Here is a 21448-nt window from a genome sequence, read left to right as displayed (position 1 = left end):
AAATAACTCACAACCAATAACGAGACACTTTATTGTAATTCCTAGGGAGAACGACCCGAGGTCCAATACTTCGGTTTATAAATTTTAGGGGTTTGTACTAGTGACAAACAACTTTTTGTATGAAAGGATTATTGCTTGGTTTAGAAACTATACTTTACAACGAGATTTTATTAGTGAATTTCTAAACCGTCAAAAATCCAATCGTCAAAATGGCGCCGTTGCCGGGGAATTGCAATGGTGTTATGTTATTGGTTATTGTAGATATGTGAATAGTGTGAATATGTTTGCTTTTGTTAGCTCTTGCTAGTTTTAGGATTTAATTTTCTTGCTTCTTATTTGATTTTGTTTTCATTTTCTTCTTGCTATCATGAATTCTCACTTTGGCTATGAGTTTGGTTATCAACATGTTGTAGGAAATGAGGACTATAATGAAGATGTGTATCAAGAATGGGATGACCAAAGGTGGGAGGACCCATTTGCTTATGATCAATCCTCATGGCAACAACCCCCACCAATGCACATTGAAGAAGAGCCATTCTATGATGCATATCAATCCAATGGTTATGGTGAATCACCTTGTGACTTTCAAGATCCACCACCATATGCCTATGAAGCATATCCTCAACATAACTCTCAACCATACTCACAAGCCCCTTCTTACCAACCACCTTCATATGACCCTAATCTATATCCATCCTACCAACAACCATATGAGCCATATGAACCACATATAGAGCCACCACAATTCCAACATCAATATTTTCAAGAGCCACCTCCTCCACATTATTACCAAGATGAACCACCTCCAATATATGAAAATTTTCAACCACAAGATGAATACTACTTTCCACCACAACCTTCCATGGAAGAATACTCATATCCATTGATCCAAGAACCACATGATCCTAATCATATTATCCAAGAGGAACAAGAGTCAAGGGATCGTCTCAAGGAAGCATTGGATCAATTTCAAGCAACCATGGAGTGTGTTGTGCAACAAGTGGAAAGAGTGGAAAACATAGAACCACCACAACTCTACCAAGAAGAACCACCTTCCTACTATGAACCCTCCCCCCAATTTAATGAAACCTTCCACCCACCCCAATCTCTAAGGGATGAAACCCTTGGTGTTCTTGTTCAAGGGCAAGAAGAGATGAAAAGGGATGTGCAAAATTTCATGGCCGCCTTGGATGCGGTAACAAATCAATTAGCCTCCCAATACTTGAACACTCAAGGAACTCCCATTGCTACATGCGGAGAATCGAATGAAGGACATAGCATGAAGGAGAGATCGGAAACTCCGGTGGGAAATGATGGAAGTTGCTTTGTATTGGAACAATTGGAGGAAGCTTTAATTGTTGAAGACAAGGAAGAAGTGGTAGAAGACTTAGGAGATGCAGAGCCTCCATGGGAACAAAACCCCTCCAAGATGATTGAAATTGATGCTAGGAAGGAAAGTGCACACCTTCCAAGGCATATCCCATATGAAGACTTGGATGGGATAGAGAAAGAATTGAGTTCCCTTGGTGATGAAGATCAAGCATCAAGTCTTAGTGGTGAAGAATCCTTTAAGCATGAAGAACCTTCTCCGGTTGGATTTGAAAGCGTTGAGGAGGTAAATCTTTCTCACCCTCCCTATTATGATTTGAGTAAAGAAAAAGGTTTAGATAAAATTGTTGAACAAAGGATTGAGATTAAGAGATCTTGTGAAGAGGTGGAAGTCCCTAGAAATAGAAGAACGAGGGTTGGTTATGCTTTGTCAAGATCTTTGGAAGCATCTTTGCCTAGGTTGTCATCTACTCCTTCACTTGAGTGGGTAAAATTCATTTCTATTAGTTTTATTGGCCCACTTGAGTATGGCTTGCTTGAAACGGATGGTCAACTTAGGATGCTTTGTGGGATGAAGCGTAAGCGAAAGATATTTCGTGGTTGGCGTTGCAAATCAAGGCTCATTTTGGTTGATACTTCAAGAGTTGAATACAAAGGTGGGAATAGTGCTCAAATAGATGGGCCTAGGAGGATTGTTGGGCACTATATAGAGAATTTACCTTACTCACCACCCGGTTGGACTAATAATAATGATCAACCTTAAGACGGGTATGAAAACAAAGTGTGGGATCCCGGATTACAAGAAGAGGATCAACTTTGGGAGCCCCAAGCTTGTGAAGAACTCCATCAAGACTTGGCTCAATCCATGAAGAATCTTGGGGCACAATGGAGAACCAAGCATTGGTGGGAGTTCCAAGATGAATACAAGCACAAGCCACCTTGATGAGAAGCTCCCCATAAGTCCAACTTAAGGACAATAAACAAAAGTGCTAGGTGGGAGACAACCCACCATGGTAAAATTCTTTCATTTTCTCTTTTGTACATATTGATAGAATTAGTTTAATATCATGTTTTGTTTAGATAGTTGAGTTTAATTGGTAGTTTAAGTATGTTAAATAAGGTTTTATGGTGTTTTGGTAGCTGTTTGGAGGTTTGGAATGCTTGGATTGGTGCAAAAATATAGAAAAAAAAAATTTTTTTTTTGAAAAATAGAGCACCATCCACGCGTATGCGTACATGGCGCGTACGCGCACTTCCAGCATTTTCGACCATCCACGCGTGCGCGCCATGCGTGCGTACGCGTAGATTGAGAAGTTCCAACCTCCATACATTTTCCAGAGAGTTGTGCCTGCGCCGCGCCAACGTTGTGCCTCTAGCACAAACCCCACTTGCGCACACGCGCACATGACGCGTACGCGCTACTCTCGAAATAAGCCAACGACGCGCGCGCGCCATGCGTGCGTACGCGTGGATGCCCTTTCTTCCATCCACTTCTTTTCTTTTCCTCTTTCCATTTCTTTCCTTTTCCTTTCTTCTTCCCTCCTACTACCCCTCATCCAACACTTCCAAACACCATCGATAACCATTTATTTTAGTTGGATGTTAGTTAGTTAGTTGGTTAATTAGTTAGTTAGTTAGTTGATTAGTTAGTTTTAGTTTAGTTTTCATTTTATTTTCTCTCTTTTCATCATAAGTGTTGGAGTATTGACTTTGTTTACTATACATTGCTATATCCCTTATTGCCTAAATGCTATTTTAGCATGAATGTTTTTTTAGATGATCTTTGTTGGATTCTATGATTGAGGTTATATTTTGTTACTTGGTTTTGAGTTCTTCATGCTTACCTTTTGAAAAAATACCAAGTAATGAGAATTGTCTTCGAGCTTATAACTCTTTTGAATTGCATGTTGTAGCTAGCCATCATGTGATTTAGATCCTTTTCCCTCGATTAGGCAACCTCTTGATGGATGATGTTGTGCATTTACCTTAATGCATTGTATTTCATGATTATATCCATCTATATGTTTGGCTTGAATGCTTTCATGCTTCTCTAATGCTTGTCTTACCTTACAAGTTCACTTAAAGCATCTCAAGCACACTAGGATAAGTGAAGTGCATGCTTCTTTTGTGACATAGCTTTTATGCTAATGTGTATTCTAAACCGCGCAATTTAGAATTCACACACCTAATATTTCTTAATGTCACACTAATTCACTCACCTCATTCTAGTGATTTACCTCATTCCAACAATGTATGCTTCCTTGCTTTTATATCTTCTCATCTTATGGTGTTGTATTTTTGTTTTTCATGATAAATGCACCACAAGCGAACATGGAAGCAAGACTAAGAACATGCAGCAATCCAGAGACTCGCCGTACCCCCTTGCTCATCTTTGAGTGCACCGAGGACGGTGCAAACTTTTAAGTGTGGGGAGGTCGTCCGACCGGTCGGCGATTTTGGGTGACAAATTTCTAATCCCAACACTTTTGCATTTCATTTTAGGTTCTTAGGATTTTTACTTTCATTTTCTTATTTTTGCATATGTATACACAATAAGCTTAGTCAAAATAATGAAATTTTTCAAATAATGAAATTTTCCAAGATTTCTATCTATAGGGCATCTCAATTGATTTGAGTGAAAACTTTTCATAGAACTTGCTTGAATTATATATTTTGTGGAACATGATTTATGAGCTAAGAACATAAGCAAGTGAGATTTGTGCCTAATTGCGTGGTTACATCTTATAACCACTTATTTTTCCTTCTTGTGTGCATTATTCTCTTCCTATGATTGTGATCTTTGATTTGTTTGATTCTTTATGTCCATTATTTGGTGTATTCATGCATTTATATGATTGAGGCCATCATTTCATTAGCTCACTCACCCAAATGGCCTTACCCACTTCGTTCTTAATTTAGCACATTACAAGCCTTTAAGTGAAAAACAATAATTGTTCCTTATTTGGATCTTTGATTAGTTTAGGCTAGTGTGTGTGAGTATCATTCAAGTGTGGGAACCTTGGGACATTGGGTGAATAAAAGGGTGTATTTTGTATTGCTATTAAAAATATTGGAGATTGGGTACATACACATGTATTGCTCAAGTGTAAAACCTTATGCATTGATGCTCTTGTATATAGAAAGAAAAAAATGAGAAAAATAAAAGAAAAAGAAATAAAAGTGAAAAAGAAAAAAACAGTATGGAAAAGAAAAGAAAAGAATAGGAAAAAAAAAAGAAGAAGAAAAAAATAATAAAAAGGGGACAAAATGCCCCAAATCAAAGTATAGCTCAATAAAATCAATGCATAAGTGTTGTGAAATGAAAAGAAAATGCATGAGTATGTGAAAAGTGAAGAATGGGTAGTTAGGTTAGAACTTAATTGTATAGGATGTCATAGGTTAGGTGGAAAGTCTAAGCTTATCAAAGATTCAAACTTCAAGCTCACTTGACCATATATGCATCCTACCTTGACCCTAACCCCATTACAACCTATGAAAAGACCTCATGATATATGTATGCTTGCATGAAATATTTGTTGATTGTTAGATGAAAAACAAATCTTGGAAAGCATGATTAGGAGAGAATTGAGAGAATCAACCCTAAACACTTGAGTGAATAGAGTGCAAACACCACCGGTGAGGGTTTGATGCTCAATTACATGTTTTCACCTATGATCGTAATTTTCATGAAAGTTTGTAAAAATATTTAATAACTCAATTCAATTGAGGATTAGGCTTGCTAGTCCTTAGCCCTTGTGCATATATGTTTCTTGGGAATTGATTTATTTTGACCAAGCACTTGCATTCATTTAGATAGTTGCATATAGGTAGATTGCATTTAGTTAGTTTCCATTGAATAAATGCCATACCCTTCATTCTTGGTTTAAGCATGAGGACATGCTTGGTTTAAGTGTGGGGAGGTTGATAAACCCCATTTGTAGGGTTTATCTTGTGCTTGATTTAGGGGATTTTATACCCTTTTACCCACATTTATCCATTGAAATAGCATGGTTTTATAACTTCTCCTTTAATTGTGCTTAAGAGTGAAAACATGCTTTTTAGGACTTAAAATAGCTAAATCTAATTCTCCTTGATTCCATTAGATGCCATGATATGTTTGCTAAGTGATTTAGATTTAAGAGGCGAGGATTGGACCAAGGGAATGTAGGAAAAGCATGTAGAAATGGAGAACTCATGGAGAAATAAAGGAAACGCAAAAGCTGTCAACCCGACCACTTTGCACTTAATCGGCCATAACTTGAGCTACAGAGGTCCAAATGATGCGGTTCCAGTTGGGTTGGAAAGCTAACATCCGGGGCTTCGAAAAGATATAAGATTTGCTATGGTTGAACCACGCATGGTGACGCGTACGCGCATAGTACGCGCACGCGCCGTTGCTGCCACCTGGTTTACTTAAAGCAAAACGTAGCCAGCGAATTCTAAAGCCTTGTGGGCCCAATCCAACTCATTTCTGATGCTATTTAAGCCAAGGATTGAAGGGGGAATGAGGATACTTTTCATACTTTAGAAGTTAGTTACCATTTGTTTAGTTTGAGCTTAGTTTAGTAGTGAGAGTTAGTTTCTAGAGAGAGAAGCTCTCACTTCTCTCTAGAATTAGGATTAAGATTAGGTTTAGTTCTTAGATTTAAGTTTTAATCTTTTCTTTCTTCCACTTCTATCTCTCAATTCTTTGTTGCTACATTCAATCTTCTTCTATTCTTTTGTTGTAATTTCCTTTATGTTGTTCTTATATTTTGTTGTAGATCTAGTATTGTTCCTTCTACATTCTTCCAATTCAATAAGAGGTAATTCATAATAATTGTTCTTCTTTGCTTTTCTATTGTTGATCTCTTGCCTTTGTAGTTGTAGATTCCTTTAATTCTTGCAATTAATAATGTTTACTTCTATTGCACTTTATGTGTTTGTTGAAATGCCTCTTCTAGATATAGTGTAGATTTTGTTCCTCTTGGCCTAGGTAGAGTAATTAGTGACACTTGAGTTATCTAATTCCTTTGTTGATTGATAATTGGAGAGATTACTAATTGGTTTGGGGTGCACTAAAGCTAGTCTTTCCTTGGGAGTTGGCTAGGACTTGTGGCTCAAGTCAATTCATCCACTTGACTTTCTTTTATTTAGTAAGGGTTAACTAAGTGGTAGCAATGAACAATTCTCATCACAATTGAGAAGGATAACTAGGATAGGACTTCTAGTTCTCACATCTTGCCAAGAGCCTTGTTAGTTGTTAGTTTATTTTCATTACCATTTACTCTTCATGCCTCTTATCCAAAACCCCAAAATAACTCACAACCAATAACGAGACACTTTATTGTAATTCCTAGGGAGAACGACCCGAGGTCCAATACTTCGGTTTATAAATTTTAGGGGTTTGTACTAGTGACAAACAACTTTTTGTATGAAAGGATTATTGCTTGGTTTAGAAACTATACTTTACAATGAGATTTTATTAGTGAATTTCTAAACCGTCAAAAATCCAATTGTCAAACCCTCATTTCAGCACTCTTTCTCTTCTCTACACACTCAAACACGCTGAACTTGTAAGAAATGGGGGAAGAAAATTCTTCCAAAGTTCCAACACTCACTTGATCTTCAAACCAGTATAACTTTTGATCCGGAACTCCAATTGCCGTATCGTTTGTGGCCACGCATTTACCGCGACGAGCTACAAAACCTACTACTTTATTCTTGAGGTAAGCCACGAATCTAGTCCAGTTTTTTTAGCCTTAAATTCGAACTTTTTGGGTGAAAAGTATTGAGATTTTGGGCTCTTTGATGTTATAGGACCCAATTTGCTTGAAGGAGAAGAGTAATCTTGTTTCCTTGATCCTTGGGTGTAGTAAGATTCTCAACCCTAGTGAAATTTTTGGTTTATGATGTTTGGATATTGAGTTTTTGTGTTTGAATATGATAATTATGGCTTAGGTAGTCTGTATGTGAATATTGAAGCTTGATTGAGATTTTGGAAAGCTTGGAAAAGGACTTTGGTGTACTAAAAATATGTTCTTGGAGGTGTTGGAGCTTGGTGAGCTTGTGAAAAAGTGATTTGGAAGTGCTCCAGGTTAAGCGGGGAAATCGGCTAAGGCATGGTCTCAGTTTTCTGTATCTAAAATGTAATGTGGTGTGAAAACTTAGGCTAGATGCCCTAAGACAGGATTTGAATGGTTGATGTTGTTGAATGGTTGAAATTAATTATGTGGTCATATATGTGATTATGGATATTGATGTTTTGATGGTGTGATGCATGAGAGATATGCATCTTTTGATATGTGGTTAATGGTTGGTTGAGGTTGAGTTGTGGGTAAAACCATGTTGAGAATGATAATGATATTGATTGTGTGTATTGATGGTTGATTGGTAATGGTATTGAATTGGGATGAGAAATTATGTATATTATGATATTGTGTTTGAAGTTGAGTTACTTGGTTGAGATTGGCTAAAATGATGGATTGGTGGGTTTTAATTTGATAAAATTGTCAATGTATGACTTGAGGAGGCTTGAGGTTGATTTTTGGTATGTTTTGATTGATTCTACAAATTATTGGAATTAGTTGTTTTGAAAATGGCACTTTGTGGTTTAGTATGAAAATGTGGTTTTTGGGCATACTTTGACGGAGCATAACTTGGACTCCAGATCCCCGTTTTAAGCCAAACTTGTTTAGAAATGAAATTAAATTCGGGATGTCTATGCCGTTTGAAGAACGGGTGAAAAATGATTTGAAACGAGGAAGTTATGCCCGTCGGAAGATTGGGGTTTGAAAGTGTGAATTCTGCAGCTTTTAACTTAGAAAAATTTTTGGCAGAAAGCACTCCCATGCGTAGGCGTGGCCGACGCACACGTGTCATTTTCAAAGTTTCACTACCCACGCGTGTGTGTGACCCACGTGTACGCGTCGATGAGCAAACTCAATTGGCCTAGCCAAATTCCAGAGAGTTGTGCCTGAGTTGTGCTAGCTTTGTGCCTGGGGCACAAAACGCACCCACGCGTACGCGTGGCTGACGCGTAAGCGTTACTTGGTTTTTCTCCCATCCACGCGTGCGCATGGAGGGACGCATACGCGTCGCTGTATTTCATCCCAAAGTTGATTTTTGAGTTTTTAAAGCCAATTTTCATACTTCTAAGCCTCCGATCTCACTCCACATTTCTTAAAACTTGATGATATGCCTAGCAATGAGAAGGGCTAGCAAATGTGGTAACTTGTGAATGAAGAAAGGGGAGAATTAATGATGAATGATGATCAATGATCATTGTATGAGATACAGAAGATGAATGTGGAAGTGCTTGGTATGCCATGAGCAGAAGGGCTGTGACTGTTAATGAATTGGCTGGTTATGGGCTGTATTATGAGCCGAATGGCTCAGATATTGCCAAGTTATGGCTGAGCTATTATTGAATTATGGCTGAGTATGATTGCATATATGCGTATTAAATGAAATGTGAATGTTGCACTTCCACTATCTAAGATACAAGTTTCCCTGGGAGAAAGCAGTGGCTAGCCACCATGTACTCCAGGTGGAGACTCAATACTCTGCTAACCCAATGTCGTAAGTGTGGCCAGACACTGTGAAAGTTTCGGATGAGCACGCCCTCGGGAATATATGCCAGTGAAGGTGTTGGATATGAATTATAATTTAAGATTGAATACAACTCGAGTTGGGGACGCACGACAGAGGGACAGTCCAATGGTTAACTACTAGGACTTGTCGGGTTGGCTACATAACCGACAAATGATATCATCAGCCATTATGACAGGCATTCATCATATGCATACTATGTGAATTGTTTGGATTCGCCTAATTAACTGCATATTACCTGCTTATTGTCTAAATGTCATATCTGCTTCCTATCTGTATATTGCTTTGTCTGATATAATTGTGTTTGCCATATTATACTACTGCTGGTGGTTGGGAGGTCTGCACGATTTAGAAAGGGGAATGTTAGTTAGACTGAAGATCTTTAGTCAGTTGCCATTTATGGTTTAGTCTATTTATAAGCTTTGAATTACTTGGTGGAAGTTCTAGGATTGCTGATGGATATTTTTGTAAAACGAATTCCAAAACACCAAAACATCAAGTAATAATAACTCACATGAGTGAGGTCGATCCCACAGGGATTGAAGGATTGAGCAATTTTAGTTTAGTGGTTGATTTAGTTAAGCGAATCAAGTATTTGTTGAGTTGTTTGTAATTGACAGAAACTAAATTGCTTGAAATGTAAAGGGAGAAGGGGAAATTGCAGTAAATGAAAGAGTAAAGAAAGTAAAAGTGCTGAATCTTAAAGTGCAAGTAATGTAAATTGCAGAAACTTAAATTGCCAGAAATGTAAACGGCTGAATCTTAAAGTGCAAGAAATGTAAATTGCTTGAATTATAAAAGGGATTGGGAATTGGGATTGCAGAATTTAAACAAGAACAAGTAAATTGCATTAAACAGGAAGGTAGAAGATGAATTGAGTTGAAGTAGATCTCAAACAGAAGGGTAAAATGCTTTGAGAAGTGAACAGAAAGGGTGCTTAATTTGCAGCAAAATAAAAGATGGTTGAAGATCTCAGGAGTGGAAGAGACTAGATAACAAGTCTAGATCTCAAATCCTTCCTTGATCCAACAAGAACAATTGCAAAGGAAGTAAAGAAAAGTAAATTGTAGAAAGAGTAGAAGGTGAGGCAGTAAATGGAAATTGAAATTCAATTATGCAGAAAATTAAAACAAGAGATCTCAAGGTGGGATTGAAACAGAAGTTCTTCAATTCTCCACCCAAGATCCAAACCAAAAAATGTAAAGAGTGCTCAAACAAGAACAAGGAAGAAGAGAGATCAATTCTCCTTCCCAATTCTCTAAGATATTCAAAAGTAAAAGCTCAAAATTTAAATGAAAGCTAAAAAGGAAAATTTAAAGTAAAGTCCAGAGGTGTCAAAAAGGTAAAAAAAAGGTAAAAAGAAAGGTCCTAATTACATCAAACTAGCTCCTATTTATACACTTTCTATTCTTGGATTTTGGAATTTGGATGGGCTTTTGATTTGGTGAAGAAATGAATTAAGTTGGATTTTTAATTGAATTTTCAGCCCATGGAGAATTTGCTTCCAAGAGGATGCTCAGCTCAAAAAGTGAGCCGAGCATTGAGACTTAGTGTGGGGAGGCCTTGCGTAGCGTTGCTTGGGGAAGACATCAGGGGAAAGCTCAGCTCACAAAGTGAGCTGAGCATTGGTGCCTTGGTGCCAATTTTGTTACGCGCTGTGTCCCCCTGGCCGTGTCAAACATTTGTGCGGTGCACCATGAGTAGCGCTCAGCTCTCTAAGTGAGCTGAGCATTGGGGCCTTGTGTGTGGGGCGTCTTGGTCCCTTGAAATATTTCGCGTGCCAAGTCTTGGACATCATCAGGGCAGCGTTCCCCTCTTTCCCTTGGGTCATGGGTTCAAACCTTGGAGCAAGCATTGGCAACTTATTTCCTTTGATTTTTCTTGGATGAAGCCCGATAATGCTCACTTGGTGAGCTGAGCTTGGTCTTTCCTTTCCTTGTTTCTTGGCCTCATATTGTGCTCAGCTCACAAAGTGAGCAGAGCTTTGTGCCTTGGTTCCTTGAGAGAAAATATAGCGCTCCCTTGGTGAGCATGGTGCTCTTGGAGTGAGCTTCATGGTTTTCCTTCATTGTTGCGCCACACTTCTTCCTTCCTTGGCCACACTTTTTCTTCCTTGGGCCATGCTTCTTAGGCCACGCTTTCTTCTTCTCTTCTTTTCTTCACCTACAATTAATCAAAACAACCAATCAAAGAATCACCAAATTCACAAGGTTTATAAATCATTAAAAATCAATTAAATTTAGCCTAAACCTCATGATTTAGCATCAATTAAATGGTGGTTGTTTGATTCAAAGAAGTCATGCATTTCTATTCCAAATTACTTACTTAGAATGCAAGAAAGTGTATAAAACCAAATAAAAATAAAGAAAAAGGCTAGTGAAACTAGGCTAAGATGACTTGTCATCACAACACCAAACTTAAAACTTGCTTGTCCCCAAGCAAGAAAAGAATTATGCTCAAAGGTTCTTTCAATTAGAATGGATTTAAAGAATCAATACTCCTAAACCAGTTGGTTTTAAGGTATTAGGTGTTGAAGCACCCCTTAGGATTTACTTGCTCAAGCCTCTCTCTTTGACATAATTCGACCACAAGCATTTACTAGGATAATAACTCTTTGAGTTCTTGTTTCTTTCTTCTTTTCTGCCTAGTAATTGATGCTCAGAGCCTTGGGCCATGTTCTCTTTGTTTTTATATCTTCTTTATTTTCTTTTGTTTGCTGCTTCTTAGATCAATAAATGTTTGAAAATCTCCACAATACTTCTTTGAACTCTATGTCCTGCCTAGGAGCTCCCTTGCAAGTTTTCATAAGCATGCAACCTCAATGCATAATCACACAACCAGAACCACCACTTCTCCTAATCTTTTGCTTGCCTCAAAATTGTTTAATTCCTCAATCCTTCTTTTCAAAGAACTATCATGTGGTGCCTTTTTTTTGAAATCTTGAGTGCACGCAAGTTTGAAAAGTGTAGTGTTGTGAATAATCAAGCATCTTAATTATTGAATTACAGAAAAACTATACTATGCAGAGAGACAGGGATATTATATCACTTTCAACCATAGCCGTGTCTGATGCAAAATTAACAATACAACCTTTTGGAGTTTACTTGCTTTCCTCCTCCTCCTCATCATCATTGCTGGTCTTCACATTTTCATTTCTTTGATTGATGATGCTTAATCTTTCCAAAAGCTTGTATGATGCTCTGCAGTGATATTGAAAGTTGCTTGTTCCCCAAGCACTTGAAAAATGGTTAGCATGCATTAATTACTTGTGGGCTTTTGAACTTACTTTGGTGTGGGAACACCAAACTTAGTACCTTGCTAGTGGTTCTCATGCATCAAGTTAACCATATGTGAAATTCTTTTTCTTTGCCAAAAGTAATAGAACTGAAAACTAGGAATCAACAAATTAGTTAACTAGTTTATCTAAATGCTTGAAGCTAGCATTATGCAGAAGGTGAGAATGTGTTTTATGATGAGATTTTGGTGGAAAACCAAACTTAGAATCCTTCATTCTCCCTTATATTGTTTTGGTGTGCAACACCAAACTTAGATTCTTGCAATATAGATAAAGCTAAGTAACCTTTTTATTAAAATAGCTATGAAAAGGGAACTACCTCAGGTTGGGTTGCCTCCCAACAAGCGCTCTTTTATTGTCACTAGCTTGACATCATATCCTTTTATCATGGGGGTTAAAAATCATAGAGCCTCAGCTTTTCTCCTCTTATTGTGAACTTCCTTCCGGTCTCCTCTTTGATGATCTCTAGGTGTTCAAGTGAAAGGATCCGGTTCACAGTATAGCACTCAGATGATTGTGGAGACACCTTCATTGGTTGGGTGTTTAACATCACTTTATCCCCTGGTGAGAAGCCTTCAGTGGAGATTTTCTTATTTCTCCACCCTTTTAGCCTCTTCTTCTTTTCTTCTTTCTTAGGAGATAATTCATGCCTTGGTGGTTCTTTATCTAGAGTGTTGAGGTTCTCATTTGGGGGTTTTGGATCTAGTTCCTCCTTGATTTCTTTGGTCTGTTACACCATCTCTACTTCTTTCAAGCATGGATTTGGAAGTCTTGGAGTTAACTCATTGAATGCCTCTTTCAAGCTTTGATCCCTGGCTTTATCCTCCATACAATCTTCTTCTTGAGTGGGCTCATGCAGGGTTTTAAAAATATGGAATTCTAGGTGCTCATCATGCACTCTCAGCAACAATTCCCCTTTTTCAACATCTATCAATGCTCTGCCCGTAGCCAGGAAAGGCTTCCCCAGAATGATGGGAGTGTTAGGGTCCTCCTCCATATCCAGGATGACAAAATTAGTTGGGAGAAGGAATTTTCCCACTTTTACCAGCACATTCTCTACAACACCGAGTGCTTGCTGAATGGACTTGTCAGCCATTTGAAGAGCTATTCGAGTGGGTTTCAGTTCAAAAATTTGAAGCTTCCTCATAAGAGATAGAGGCATCAAGTTTATGCTTGCACCAAGGTCACAAAATGATTTCTCAATAGTTATGTCTCCTATGGTACAAGGTATATAAAACCTTCCAGGATCATCCTTCTTCTCTGGTAGACCTCTTTGGAGAATAGCACTACACTCCATTGTCCTTTCAACAATTTGTCCTTCCTTCAAGGGTCTTTTCTTTGTTAGCACTTCTTTCATAAATTTGGCATATAATGGCATCTGTTCAAGTGCTTATAAGAAAGGAATATTGATGCTAAGTGTCTTGAATATGTCCAGGAACTTTGAATATTGCTTATCCTCATTTTCTTTTTTGAACCTCTGAGGGTACGGAAGTTTGGGGACATCTGGCTTCACCCCTTCCTTCTTCTCCTGTAGTTGTGTTTCAAGGATGTTCTTGTCTCTCTTTGAGCTTTTTGCATTCTTGGTCTTTCTATCATTTTTTCTTCTCTCTTCTGTCTCTTCTTGTGGAACTTCTCTGTTGTGGTCTTCCTGATTGATGACTTCTTTCCCTCCAGTCTTCTCACTTCCCACTATGATTGCCTTGCACTCCTCCCACTTTGTAGCTTTTCCTTTGTCCCTTGGGTGGTCTTGAGTGGCACTAGGGGATGCATTTGATTGTTTCTCACCCATCTCTGTAATTCGTTTAGCCATTTGTTCCATATGCCTCTCAAGATTTCTGATTGAAGCTTCTTGGTTTTTAATTGAAGCTTCTTGGTTTTTACTTGTTATGGCTTGATCCTTCTGTGCTGCTTCCTGATCTTGTCTTGCCATCTCTTGATTTCTCATGAGTTTCTCCATCATTATCTCTTAGTGCTTCATCATCTTTTCCATCAATATCTCCAAGTTGGAGATCCTTTGAGTGTCTTGTGATGTTTGTGGCTGGTTGTGGGTTGTTGAAGGTTGATGGTAAGTGTTTTGGTTAGTGGTTTGGTTATTGGGTGGATAGTAGCTAGAATTTTGGTGGTTGTTTTGGGGTTTTCTATATGGATTGGGGTTAGTATTTTGCTGGTTGTGGTTTTGGTTGTTTCTTGAGTTGTTTTGGTTTGAATTTCGTTGCCATGGTTGCTAGTTTTGAGTGTGGTTATCTCCCCATCTTATGTTTGGATGGTTCTTCCAGGATGGATTGTAGGTGTCACCATAGACTTCATTTTGGTCGGAGCTTTGGTTGTGCACATATTGAGGTTGTTCCTGCTGCTGATCTTCTTGGTTTTCTTCATTTTGCCCCCATTTGGTTGATGATTGGCTTGTGTTGACTGCTGCAACTTGGAGACTATCAATCCTCTTGGCCATTTGCTCAAATTATTGTTGAATTTGCTGCTGCATCATTTTGTTTTGAGCCAGAATTGAGTCCACTCCTTCCAACTCCATCACTCATTTCCTTTGTGATGGTTGGCATTGCCTTTGGTGAGCAAAGAAATACTGGTTGTTGGCCACCATATCAATGAGATTTTGGGCTTCCTCTGCAGTTTTCATGAGTTGCAAAGAGCCTCCTGCTGAATAATCCAAAGCCTCTTGAGATTTCAATGTCAAGCCTTCAAAGAAATTCTGCAATCTGTCCCACTCACTAAACATTCCAGGTGGGCACTTCCAAATTAGAGCTTTGTATCGTTCCCATGCCTCATACAAGGGTTCAACATCCATTTGTGTGAATGTTTGTACTTCAGTCTTCAATCTAATAACTCTTTGAGGTGGGTAAAACTTGGCAAGGAACTTGGTTACTAGATTATCCCAATTGTTGATGCTGTCTCTTGGGAAGAATTCTAACCATTGAGTGGCTTTGTCTCTGAGAGAAAATGGAAATAGCAGTAACTTGTAACTGTCAGGGTGCACACCATTGGTTTTGACAGTGTCACAAATCCTCAAGAAAGTAGATAAGTGTTGGTTTGGATCTTCAAGTGGTCCTCCTCCATAAGAACAGTTGTTCTGCACCAAGGTGATGAGTTGGGGCTTCAATTCAAAGTTATTTGCATCGACATTTGGGGTAAGGATGCTACTCCCACAATGCCTTGGATTAGCAAATGTATATGAAGCCAATACTCTCCTTTGGGGCTGACCATTGTCGTTGGCCACTCCCACTTGTGGATTTGTTGGATTTTCCTCCATTTCTTGGTTCTCTTCTCAACCCCCAAAGTGTTTCAAGATCAAAAGGTGTGGATTCATCGCTTCTTCCTCCTGACATAAACACAGATCCAAGAACCAGAATTAAACACTCTATTGCTAGAGTGAAGTTAGTGTTAGCTTAAGCAAAAATTCAAACAGTTAGTATGCTTAGTAAAAAGCAAAAGAAAAAGTGCTTAATCTAGACCACCACCTTACTTAATCATTGTCAATCTAATCAATCCCCAGCAACGGCGCCAAAAACTTGATGGTATTTTTTGTGGAAAAACAAATTTTCCAAACACCTAAACTCACCGGCAAGTGTACCGGGTCGCAACAAGTAATAATAACTCACATGAGTGAGGTCGATCCCACAGGGATTGAAGGATTGAGCAATTTTAGTTTAGTGGTTGATTTAGTCAAGCGAATCAAGTATTTGTTGAGTTGTTTGTAATTGACAGAAACTAAATTGCTTGAAATGTAAAGGGAGAAGGGGAAATTGAAGTAAATGAAAGAGCAAAGAAAGTAAAAGTGCTGAATCTTAAAGTGCAAGTAATGTAAATTGCAGAAACTTAAATTGCAAGAAATGTAAATGGCTGAATCTTAAAATGCAAGAAATGTAAATTGCTTGAATTATAAAAGGAATTGGGAATTGGGATTGTAGAATTTAAACAAGAACAAGTAAATTGCATTAAACAGGAAGGTAGAAGATGAATTGAGTTGAAGTAGATCTCAAACAGAAGGGTAAAATGCTTTGAGAATTAAACAGAAAGGGTGCTTAATTTGCAGCAAAATAAAAGATGGTTGAAGATCTCAGGAGTGGAAGAGACTAGATAACAAGTCTAGATCTCAAATCCTTCCTTGATCCAACAAGAACAATTGCAAAGGAAGTAAAGAAAAGTAAATTGCAGAAAGAGTAGAAGCTGAGGCAGTAAATGGAAATTGAAATTCAATTATGCGGAAAATTAAAACAAGAGATCTCAAGGTGGGATTGAAACAGAAGTTCTTCAATTCTCCACCCAAGATCCAAAGCAAGAAAAGTAAAGAGTGCTCAAACAAGAACAAGAAAGAAGAGAGATCAATTCTCCTTCTTAATTCTCTAAGAAATTCAAAAGTAAAAGCTCAAAATTTAAATGAAAGCTAGAAAAGAAAATTCAAAGTAAAGTCTAGAGGTGTCAAAAAGGTAAAACAAAGGTAAAAAGAAAGGTCCTAATTACATCAAACTAGCTCCTATTTATACACTATCTATTCTTGGATTTTGGAATTTGGATGGGCTTTTGATTTGGTGAAGAAATAAATTAAGTTGGATTTTTAATTGAATTTTCAGCCCATGGAGAATTTGCTTCCAGGAGGATGCTCAGCTCAAAAAGTGAGCCGAGCATTAAGACTTAGTGTGGGGAGGCCTTGCGTAGCGTTGCTTGGAGAAGACATCAGGGGAAAGCTCAGCTCACAAAGTGAGCAGAGCATTGGTGCCTTGGTGCCAATTTTGTTGCGCGCTGTGTGCCCCTGGCCGTGTCAAACATTTGTGTGGTGCACCATGAGTAGCGCTCAGCTCTCCAAGTGAGCTGAGCATTGGGGCCTTGTGTGTGGGGCGTCTTGGTCCCTTGAAATATTTTGCGTGCCATGTCTTGGACATCATCAGGGTAGCGTTCAAGTGGTGCTAGGAGCGCACCTTCCTTGCTGAAGCCTCCGTTTTCGAAACTTGCTGGGAGCATTTTCGCCAATTTTGGCTTATTTTTCTTGCAAGGAGTAGCGTTCCCCTCTTTCCCTTGGGTCATGGGTTCAAACCTTGGAGCAAGCATTGGCAACTTATTTCCTTTGATTTTTCTTGGATGAAGCCCGATAATGCTCACTTGGTGAGCTGAGCTTGGTCTTTCCTTTCCTTGTTTCTTGGCCTCATATTGTGCTCAGCTCACAAAGTGAGCAGAGCTTTGTGCCTTGGTTCCTTGAGAGAAAATGTAGCACTCCCTTGGTGAGCATGGTGCTCTTGGAGTGAGCTTCATGGTTTTCCTTCATTGTTGCGCCACACTTCTTCCTTCCTTGGCCACACTTTTTCTTCCTTGGGCCACGCTTTCTTCTTCTCTTATTTTCTTCACCTATAATTAATCAAAACAACCAATCAAAGTATCACCAAATTCACAAGGTTTATAAATCATTAAAAATTAATTAAATTTAGCCTAAACCTCATGATTTAGCATCAATTAAATGGTGGTTGTTTGATTCAAAGAAGTCATACATTTCCATTCCAAATTACTTACTTAGAATGCAAGAAAGTGTATAAAACCAAATAAAAATAAAGAAAAAGGCTAGTGAAACCAGGCTAAGATGACTTGTCATCAATTGCCTTCGGCTTTCCCATAATATTACATGTTAGATATGTGGGTACTGTTACCATCCTGAGAACCTCCAGTTCTCACCCATGCAGATTTTGTGATTTTCAGATGCAGGACGTGAGGCTTCTCGCTGAGGCACGCTGGAGACTTCTAGATTAGCGAAGATCCTTGTTTCTTGGGACTTTACTTTGGTTTTATGTTTTCACTTAGATACTTTTATCTCCACTAAATAATGTATATAAATATACGGTTTTGACTCCTGTTAGTGGTTGTTTTTGGAGAATAGGTTTTGTATTCCACCCTTTGGGTTCCTTTCTATATATATATATATATATATATATATATATATATATACATACTTGTATATACTTCTATGCTCGGGACGGCTTTCTTCGCAACCAGATCCTGAGTTTTGGTTATTTGTGTTTTTGGCACTCTTTATATATATATATATATATATTCTCGCATTGGTTTACCCTCTATGTGTTTCGTTACGTTATTGATTGGAGTGTTATGCTTTTCTATCTAGCGATTTTGATTTATCCCATTTATTTAAGGCTCCTAGCTATAAACATCTTTCACAATACTATATGTACTAAATTTTACTTTTAGAGGTCGAAATACCTTGCTACCTTTGTCTTATGACTTAAGCAAAAGGCTCTGTGTGGTAGGGTGTTATATTATGGTATCAGAGCAGTTCATTTTTGTAGAGCCTGAGGGACGGATTGACTATGCTTCTGTGCATTCTCTGTGTCTGTGTTTTTGTGCTATTAGAATATCTAACTGATATACCTGGCATAAACGTTCATGAGCATGCATTTGGGACTTTGAAGCACTAGACTTCCGATATTGAGACTGATCAACTTAATATCGATTGTTTGGTGTGTATAGGAACCAGATAGCGCCTCGTGGATCCGGTCGAGGTCACGGGAGAGGTCTTACTAGTACTTAGGGACCGGGAGCTAACCCAAATAACCCGGTAGATTTTATGGCAGCGTTGGAATATGACTGCTGCTATGTAGGCCACTACTACGGCCCTTGGGCAACAGATGAACAACCATGGCAATGATGGAAGTGGAGCTCAGGGCTCGATGACACTCGTAACCTTCTTGAAGGTTAATCCACCTAAGTTCAAGGGAACCACTAGCCCGACTGAAACCAATACCTGGTTTCAGGCTATGGAGCGAGCATTGCAAGCGCAGATGGTACCTAAAGGGCAGTGTGTTGAGTTTGCTACGTATCTGCTCACTGGGGAAGCATCGCATTGGTGGCAAGGAGTTTGACGTCTCCTTCCGCAGGGTGATGACCCTATCACCTGGGATGCCTTCTAGGAGGAGTTCTATAAAAACTACTTTCCGAATTCTGCTAGGACAGCCAAGGAACTCGAGTTACTGCAGCTGAAGCAAGGTGCTATGTCTGTATCTGAGTATACTGACAAGTTTGAGGAGCTATTTAGGTTTTCCAGTATGTGTCAGGGAGCTCCGGAAGACTTTGAGGAATGGAAACAATTTTGGATTGGGCTCTGGAAGCCCAAAAATCATTGCCCCATTTTTCATTTAATGAAGTCACGTGCCAGTACTTGTGTGTACGCACATAGGTCCATGCGTACGCATACTTTGAAATGCCCCTTCTTCTTTGTTTCTCCATGTGTTCTACCCTTTGGATGCTTCTCTTCCACTTCCACCAAGCCATTCTTGCCTATTGAACCTGAAATCACACAACAAACACATCAAGGCATCGAATGGGATTAAAGTGAATAAAATTTAGCAATTAAGGGCCTAAAAAGCATGTTTTCACTTTTAAGCACAATTTAGAAAGAATTCACAAAACCATGCTATTTTAGTGAATAAATGTAGAAAAAGTCAATAAAATCTACTCAATTAAAGCAAATAAATACCATGAAATGTGGATTTATCACATCCCCACACTTAAACAATAGCATGTCCTCATGCTATACATCAAGAAGGATACAAGAAAGAGGTACCAATATTTATTCAATCCAAGTAAACTACCTATATAAAAAGTATCTAAATGCATGTAACTACTTGGTAAAAAATAAATCAATTTCCATGAATACATATATGAAAAGAAGGGCTAAGGCAATCACAACCAAGTCAAATCCAACAATTGATTAGAGTTATTGAAAAGAATTTACAACTTTGCAAGATAAGAAATAATAACTGATGGAATCATACAATTGAGCAATCGGATCCCTCACCGGATGTGTATACGCTCTAATTGCTCAAGTGTATAAGGTTAATTCACTCAATTCTCCTCTAATCATGCTTTTCAAAATTTATTTTTCATCTAACAATCAACAATTATAAATGCATGCATACAAATATCATGAGGACTTTTCATGGTTGTAATTGGGCTAGGGTTAAGGTAAGGATGCATATGGTCAAGTGAGCTTGAAATTTGAATGCTTGATTAACTTAAACCTTCTACCTAACCTATGACAACCTATTTAATTCTAATGCAAAACTAGCTACCCATTCTTCACTTTTTCACACACTCATGCATTCTCTTTTTAATCACAACACATATGCATTGTTCTTATTACTTTACTTTGGAATTAACATTTGTCCCTTTTTTATTGCTTTCTTTTTCTCTCCTTTTTTTTCAAAATAGAATATATACAAGAGTATATGATGAGTCCATATTTGATGGTATATTTTGACTTAATTTGGATGGATTCTAGCACATGAACTCACACTTAAGCACCAAAATAGCATACTTTTGTGTTTTGTCTCCAATTTGATCCTAAATGTGAAAACATGCAATTTTGTGCTTGAAATGAGTAATTTAATTCCACTTTTATTCCATTTGATGCCATGACATGTTTGTTGAGTGTTTTCAGGCCTTAGAGGCAAGAATGAATAGCCAAAAGTGGAAGAAAGCATGTACGAGGGAGAAAACATGAAGAAAACAAGGAAAAGCACACACAACAAGGTGTGCGTGCGCACAAGCAAGCGTGCGTACGCACAAGACCAAATCAGCCAAGTGGGCATGCGCATAAGCTTGCGTGCATGCTTGCCCATATAGCCTTACCCATATAGCCTTACCCTTGCATCTACCTTTGTTAACCACTTTTGAGCTTTTTAATCCCCTTTGTTCTAATTTTTAGCACATCACAACCCTAAGCGAAAAACCATGAATAACCTTGAATTGCATCTTTGATTAGCTTAGGTTGAGGTGTGTGTCATTTAAGTGTGGGGGAAATTTTGGGAAGCATTGGGTAGAGAAAAATTCTGTTTTGGGTACATAGTGAAAAATTTGGAAAAAACGGGTGCACATTCATGTATCAATTTGCTTTAACCATATGCATTTGTCAAAGAAAAAAAATGAAATGAAAGAAAAATATAGTAATAAGATGGGACAAAAGTTATCCCAAAGAAAAAGAAAAAAATGAATAAGAAATACATGTGTTTTGAATAGAAACTAAGGCATGAATGTGTGTGAAAAGAAGTAATAGGTGGTTAGAATGCATTTTTGTGATTTGGTTGATATAGGTTGAGTGAGATACTTGAGCTAATCAAATATCCAATCCTTTAGTCCACTTAGCCATATACTTATCCTACCCTTACCCCAACCCCATTACAACCTTCTAAAAGACCTCATGATACTTGCATACATGCATCAAAT

The sequence above is a fragment of the Arachis hypogaea genome, chromosome 14, assembly GCF_003086295.3.
Source record: "Arachis hypogaea cultivar Tifrunner chromosome 14, arahy.Tifrunner.gnm2.J5K5, whole genome shotgun sequence".
Classification (NCBI taxonomy): Eukaryota; Viridiplantae; Streptophyta; class Magnoliopsida; order Fabales; family Fabaceae; genus Arachis; species Arachis hypogaea.
This window is presented reverse-complemented; position numbering follows the sequence as displayed.